Here is an 8222-nt window from a genome sequence, read left to right as displayed (position 1 = left end):
GCCGAGCGTTTGGTCATGAAAGTCAAGATTGCGTCAGGAGTTATGCCAGAGTTACGAAGACCATGCTGCCAACAGACGACGCCCAAGATAATCTAATGGACGCCGAAGAGGCTGAGAAGTTGGCCCCTGGCAGCAACGCCGTGGGACCCGACGCCGCGGTTCAGGCAACTGGAGAAGAGACAGCCGACGCGACAACGCAAGATGGCAAAGACTTAACGAAAGAATCCGAGGAGTTGGCCGCAACAGGCGGCCAGTAGGACATTCAAGAATCGATGGAGGAAGATATGGGTAACAGTGGCGAGATCGCTACGCCAGAAGCCGGCACAAAGTCTCCGGAAGCGACCACGGGACGCGGCAAGCGTTACCGAGTGGAGAGCACGGAACGCAACCTGAAACGCCCGGAGCGTCTGTGGCATCGCGTCACGGGCGCTAAGAGTAAAAAATATGCCCTCGAAACCTGGTCGGCGTCATCGTCGCCGGTTCGGGGACAGGATCGAGACGCGTAAGATTCCGGTTTTCCCACTGCACGGTATACGAGACACAGTAAGCGCAGCATTGTAGTTTTCATCTTTGTCATCAACATGGCTAGCATGACTGCGCCTTTACGCATTGGTACGCTGAATGTACGTGGTCTAGGAACGCGTCGCAAACAGTACCAGTTGAAACGCTTGCTGCAAGAAAAAGACCTTGACTTGCTCGCGGTCCAGGAGACTTAAGTTAGTACTGAGGACGTGACGGATAACTTGGTAGCAGAATTTTCATTGCGGTACAATAAGTGTGTGAGCTATGCAGTGGGAGCATCAGCCGGATGTATTATTTTTGTCAAGAACTCTCTTGGTATTGTAGTGGCAGAGGTCAAAAGTTGCCTACACGGGCGTTTTGTTTTGTGTGACTTTTGTTACGGGAACACGAAATTTAGAGTTATGTGTGTATACGCACCTACAAATTCGAGACACAGATGTTTGTTTTTTCAGGAAAGGCAAGCGTACTTTGAATGTAAGAAATGTGTGATTCTGTTGGGTGTCTTCAAGACGCTAACCACTGCGCCACACCAACATGACGTTGATTGCGTGTTAAATACTTAGTTGCCATACAAACTTAAGGTTCAACTTGGTTATGTTTGTCGTGTACACAACATAGACAAGATCTACACCTGCTACTAAATATTGAACATTTATTAAACACAAGCAACTGCGGCCTGTAACGATTGCCACTATGTTAATGACACTAGTGCTATTTTTTGCAATTCACAACTTCAAGAAAAAAAAACTAAGTGGACTGGGGAGCAGCGACAGTTTACCGGCGGGGTCTGCCAAGTTTAATATCCGTTTCGCGGTCGTTCTAAATGGCGACATCTGTTCACGCTTTATGACGCTTCTAGGCTCATTTCATAGATACGCCCGCCTAACTTATTTGATTGAGTATTGGGATGCTTTTCGCGCAATGTAGAGGGCGGTCGCGCCAGCGCAATGCTGTAGCTCTTTCGCTAAAGCAACAACTACATAACGGCTTGGCCAAAACGAATGCAGTGTGCCGGAAACATTACGCTATCATATTGGTTCACCAAGCACACGAATTGCCACGTCTGAGTTCTCGTACAAAAGCTAGAGAAGTGCCGGCGAGTATGACCGGCGGCTGTCGGTGAGAAGACACTTAATTACGTTCTCTGGGAGTGCTTTAATCGCGTCGCATCGATGTTTGTTGCTTCTTGAGCGGACACCATACACAATGAAAAATGCTTCATTTAGGTTAATTGATGCCATATGGCTACGCTGTATTCTCATACTTAATCGTCGTAATCATGTATTCTAAAACCTGGAAGCACGGATAACACAATTGTACGGGCTCGGTCAGTAGGCCTAACCTTTGGTGGAAATCACGGTGGTAGAACATGTAGTGTACAGATCCCAGCTTTGTACACTATATAAATTGCACGCCATTATAAGCCCACCCATCATCTGCTTACTGCTTCCCAGCATTATCGCGATGGTGGGCAGAGCTTCTCAGCTTGGTACACCATGTGGCCCACCATAACAAGCAGCACCCATCATCTGCTTAGTGCTTCCCAGCATTATCGCAAGGGTGGAAAGAGTTTCTCAACTTGGTACACCATGTAGCCCACCATAATAAGCACCACCCACCATATGCTTAGGGCTTCCCAGCATTATCGCAATGGTGGGCCGAGTGTCCCATTATTGCCCACTATCTAGCCTCTGCTTTCCACCATCATTTCCACTTTACCCATCATCTGTACACCATACCACCCAGTATGTCCCAGCATAACCACCATATTTTCCACTACGTCCCACCATAGCCATCATAATTTCTACCATGCCCACTATTATTTCCACTACTCCCACCATGTTTTTCGGTATCCACCATGAAAATTTTTCCGATAGGGAATTTTGTTCCTAAGCCGTTTAAGTGCCAAAAATTTCAGAAATTTGGTCAGGTAAGCACTGTCTGTGGACATTCTACAACATGTTCCCGTTGCGGTGTGACACATTAGGCCGAACAATGGAAGGCTACATTTTACAACTAACTAAATCACCAATGACCCCATGACGCCTCACTTATTGATTAGATCATTTTTCATGCACACTGCAGAAGGCCGCACCATCGACCATTACACCTTTTGTGGCGTTCCACAGAGTGGGGTTCTCAGTCCTACTTTCTTTAACTTCATGATTATTAAACTTGCCCGAGTGCTGCCTCGATCAGTCAACCTTTCTGTGTACGCCGATGACATCTGCATCGTGACTTTGGCAGTGACGTGACCCCAGGTACGGGACGGCTCCAAAAAGCAGTGATAACAACGTTGAAGTACCTCCGTGCTCGAGGGCTAAGGATTTCCCCCCGAGAAATGCTCCTCAGTTCCTTTCACTTGCAAGGGGATGTTCTGGTATCCTGTTTCCATCGAGAGTATCAGAATTTGGTATACGAGACGTCATCCAATCCTGGGCATTATTATTGACAGAAATTTTTCATGGAGTGCTCACATCGCGCACTTGAAGTAGGGGCTCAGCTCTATCGCCCATCAAATGAAATTTCTCGCTGGTTAAACTTGGGGAACATCCGTGTCGGCCATGCTTGAACTGTACAGAGCGCTCTTCTTGTGCTATTTTCGGTATAGCACACCCGTGCTTTCAAATGTTGGAAAAACAATCCGGCTCCTGCAAAGCATTCAAGGCCAAGTTTTTCGCACATGCTTGGAATTGCCTAGGTGTGCTAAATAACATGGTCACAACTATTGCCATTGCCAAAGACCACCCGATTACGACCTATATAACTCTCGACACACTCCGGGCGCACATTCGCCATATATCCAGACTGGCTAATCACCATCTTGCTAGCCTGCCACTGGAAAGACCAAAGGCAGAGTTTTCTAGAGTGGTGGCGGCTAACTAGCATTTCAAGTCCTGGAGATTCTTACCCGAAATTTTCACCCGCAACCATACCGCTTTGCCCGGAGTGGTGCCTGAAAAGATACCCTTTACACCTTGAAGTCCTGAGGATAACGAAGAAGGCTAGCCTGTAATCTGCAGCCCTCAAGCAGATGCCATTGAACCTTTTCCATATATCGTAATAAAACTGAACTCATATCTATACGGACGGTTCAGTCTCGGGAAGTTCGAAGGGCGCTTTTGTGATTCCGTCTTGGTCAATCGCCGTCAATTTTTAAGACGTCACCCGTCACAACATCTACGGGCTCCAAGCTCGCTGCCCTTATAGCCACACTTAGGTTTGTTATGCGAGAATCCCCTGCTAAATAGGCTAACTTCTGCGACTCCAAGGCAGCCCTTCAATGTATGCGAAGTCTACGACGCGGGAACTACCATCAGATGGTATCTCAAATTATTGAAATCCATCATCGCGCCACTAACAAAGGATATGACATAATCTTTCAATGGGGTCCTGGTCACTGTGGAACTTGTAGTAACCACCTCGCCAACAACGCGGCCCGTTGTGCCCACGATGGAGCACCCACACTGCTCATACCCCTGTCAAGGGTTGATGCCGCAAAAGAACTTTGCCGCATCGCGCATTATACCACACATATGCATTCGAATCTTACACTAAACTCCACTCGACGCCCACAGAACCTCACTTCATTACTTGATTTACAGCTGGTAATCAAAGACTTTCCAACGGGACGCTACAATGCTGTATCGGCTATGGGTCAGCGTTGCTTTCACCAATTCATTAATTTAGTGCATTGGTATGGCTAACTCCCCCAACTGTGATAACTGCCATTGAGTAGAAAATCTCGACCATCTCCTGTGGCATTGCCCAGAATTTGAAGAAGATCGCAAGACTCTCCATGTTTCCTTAGGAAGGCTGGATGATCAACCCTTTACTCTGGAGAAGATCTTGGGAGCGTGGCCTTCACGTATTTTAGCCCAGAAAGCCACACGGGCCCTTCTACAATTCTTGAGGGCAATGTCACTGTGCGACTGCCTGTGAAACCTGAACTGTGTGTGTGGTGTGCGTGTTATGTGCAATGTGTATCTCCTCCTTTGTCTCACTCTCGCTTTTTTCATCCTCATTTCCATCTCCTCCGTGTAGAATAGCAAACTAAACTTAGTCTAGTTAACCTCCCTACCTTTCTCATATTTTTTTCTTCTCCCTCTCCCTCTCTTTGTCTCTCTCTCTCTCCCATAGGCCACATAAATATACATAGCCATTTGTTCGGTCAAGCATTACGTTCTTCATTTTAGCGAACCCATGGCCAGTACTGGGCTTTGCCGAGTATCTCTGGCACTTAAACGTTTATAACGATAATACTTTTTGTGATAGGCCACACAGTCATATACACCCGAGAAACCACACTTATTACGCCTGTTCTAAACAGCTTCACCGGTAAAATTAAGACAGCCTCACACTAGTGATGCCTATTGTGAAGGATAGCTGCTTCTGGAGCAGACCACTCTTTTTCCTAAATGTTGTTTTTTTATTTTTTAAGGAGCAGTGAAACCAACTTTACGCATGTTGCATCTTGGGGTCAATGTGTATTTTTAGATCTCCTAGTAATGGTTTAGTAGTAATCACGCACAAAAGGACAAATTATTACATGTAATCTCAAATAGTACGACCAGTATTGAAACCAAATTAAAACGGGTGCCAATCCCGCCAATCTTTAGCGCTACCAAGTGGTCACCTCCCACGGTCCCTGCCCAACTTATCCCGTGGCCACATGAAATGCTGACGTGAGTCTCAGTTGACCATTCGTGTGCATTGTCATCTCCACCGTTATCAGCTTCCACAAGCGACGATAAAACCACTGGAAAACATAGTATCGTGGCCGTTCATGGCGTGGATAATCGTATTCTGTTGAATTTCCGTCTGATCAGTGATTCGGAAATCAACGACGGACCGAGCAGCGAAGAGGCAGCTCGAGACGTACGCTCAGGCCACGCTGGATGGTAATACATATGAACGCTGCGTGCGTGTTACTTGTACGCGTTGACCATAGCTTCAAATATTCACATACAAGCTTACAACTTCACGACAAATCACCCAAAGCGGTACAATTCAAACGCAGGACACACACGAATGGCGGTGACACCACTACTAGTCAGCCAGGGCTCACAACTACGAGACATGAGGACATCATGATGACAACACTGAAATTCTCGACGTCATAGCTGACCACTCATCACCATTCGGCGCCTGAGGCGTGGCCTAACACCTCGATGAACACGTCAAAATACCGTCGATGCCTCGTGGCCAGCATGATGCCGATGAGCTCATGGAAGCTCTTTGAACTCGAAATGGAAAAAATTATGTACCATCTCTCTGAAAACTGATGGGATGCAAAGCAGCAGCGGAGCCCACGGCGTTGACACAGTTGAAACGGACGTCGACGCGAGTGCTGGAAGAATGGTTAGAAGTAAAACTTGGCTTGGCGTTTACTCGAGTAAACGTTGGTTTGAAACGCAACGACACGGGAGGCGGATAGCATTTCGTGCAAGTTACATCACAGATAAACAACCCGAACGATTTTCCACTCGACGTGCGGTCGAGCGTTGCGGATGGATGAGAGGGGGAAGAGAGACAGAAGTGTGTTGCGAGCGGGAGTATTAGCTGGCATGTGCAGGTGCTGCGGCGAGCGCACTGCGGGTGAGAGAGAAAGTGACGTCGGCATGCACCTGCGAGGAAAGCATGCGAGGAGAACGCGGCGCGAATGCGCAGCTGTGACGTGACCCACTTGGCAGCGCTCAAACACCTACTGCGGGGAAATGCGTTGCCACGCGTTCATACGTACGCACATGCGTACGGCCTTACATGTGGGAGTCAAACAGTGGCTTAGCGTTTAGTAACTCCTACGTAACGAAGGCGATTTATACTTCGCTGAAAAAACTTATGCATACCAAGAAATCAAATGAGCTCTGAATCTCGGGTTTGAAATTTAGGGCCACTGCTTCTTTAAAGAGGCCCTCTAAAGCTTGAAAACATCTGTGCTGACTGCATATCTCGTTGTGGCACTCACCAGAACTACTGCGAGTGAAAATTACGCCGCAAGGTTGCCGCGATATGATTGGATGAATGCAACGTTAAATGTGATTACGGCATTGCATCAAAATAGAAAATACTATTGGATTCATTTTTATTAGCATGTTTTTTTACTCAAAGGCACAGATAATAAAGCTCTCCGACTTTTCCAGCTTGAACGCTGCAAAGCTCATCAAAGAATGCGCCGAACACCATGTGCTGGAGGAAACGTGGCAGAGACGCTCCGAGTGCCGTTATTTGAAGAAACGAAAAGAAAAAAATGTAAGGGCGTTGATATATATATATATATATATATATATATATATAATATATATATATATATATATATATATATATATATATATATATATATATATATATATATATATATATATATATATATATATATATATATATATATATATATATATATATATATATATATACTTCATTGCAAAAAAAGATAAGTAAGGCTACAAAACAGCACAGAAGCGTTAGCGAGCCGGCTCGTTTCACACGTGTCGTTCCCTCTTCAAGTACCGCATTGTTTGTTACCATCGCAACGGCGTACTTAATACGCTGGACGTAACGAGAAATATGTCCTGCGAGCTTCCTGTACGCTAGGGCTTTCAGTTTATTTCATTGGGCAGCCTTCTGACATCAGAGGGCGAGGGAAAAACGGTAAGGTGAGCGCGCGAAAATTGAGTTGAGAGTATATAAAGCATTCATTTCACTGTATTTTAGTATCTCTACGCTGAATAGCTCTGCACTGCGTGGCCCTATCGCTCCCGTTCTTGCGGCCCTTATCTCTTAAGCCGTCAGTGTACGCAACCAGCTATAAAAAAAATTGGCCCGAATCTACATGTTATACTGTAAATGTCGTCGAAAGACGATAGTCTTGCGTCTGATAGAGCGAACAAAACGTTTATTTAATGTTCCGCGCAAGCAAATCGGTTAATGGTATTCTGCAGGCGCTGCCTCAGAGTGCCTCGAGCATGTGGTGGAGACGAATGAGCGCACCTAGGCACGTTAGACACGAGTGCCATCTGGCAGTTATCTTCGAAAACGAAGGCGTGGAGCCCGCGGATAAACATGCGCGCCAGTCTCGGAGGTGATAAGGTGTAGAACGCAAAGCGACGGTCAGGTACCACCACCGTGACGTCGTAGCAAAGCGTTGGAAACACCGTTTTCAGCATCACGTTGCCCTGTCAGCGCAACGCGATTAAACACGTCATTCCTTAGAGTTAATTGTGTGTACCTTTTCTAGTATAAAGGCAGACATGGAAAACATTGAAGCGTTGTTGTGGCGCCTCAGATATGCGCAATAATTGCTTTTTAATTGACAATCGCACAACTATAAACTCTAAATCTTGAGCAATATTGGAGGGCGCTGCGGATGGGGTTGGCTGTTTGATGCCAATTGAGGTATCGTTAGAGAAGACAAACAGACAAATGTACAGACAGACAGACCAAAATTTTTTCGTCGAAGGTTCCCAAGAAAGACTATCGTTTTAATGTGTGAAACTATGAAGTCAAGAGAAGTACGTGTTAGAGGGCCCCTTTAACGCGGCCTTGAAAGTAGAGAACACCATGAATTCATTGTAGTTTATGTTGTTGTCACTCCTCCCGAACTCTTGTTGGAGCACGCCACGTGGGTTCATTGCCATGCCTCGCGGGAGCACGTGCATTGATCGCGGGCCTTCAGAATCTCCTTTCAAGCCGCCATCACC

Source organism: Rhipicephalus microplus, chromosome 1 (genome assembly GCF_043290135.1).
Source record: "Rhipicephalus microplus isolate Deutch F79 chromosome 1, USDA_Rmic, whole genome shotgun sequence".
NCBI classification, from domain to species: Eukaryota; Metazoa; Arthropoda; class Arachnida; order Ixodida; family Ixodidae; genus Rhipicephalus; species Rhipicephalus microplus.
Note: the sequence above shows the minus strand (reverse complement) of the source record.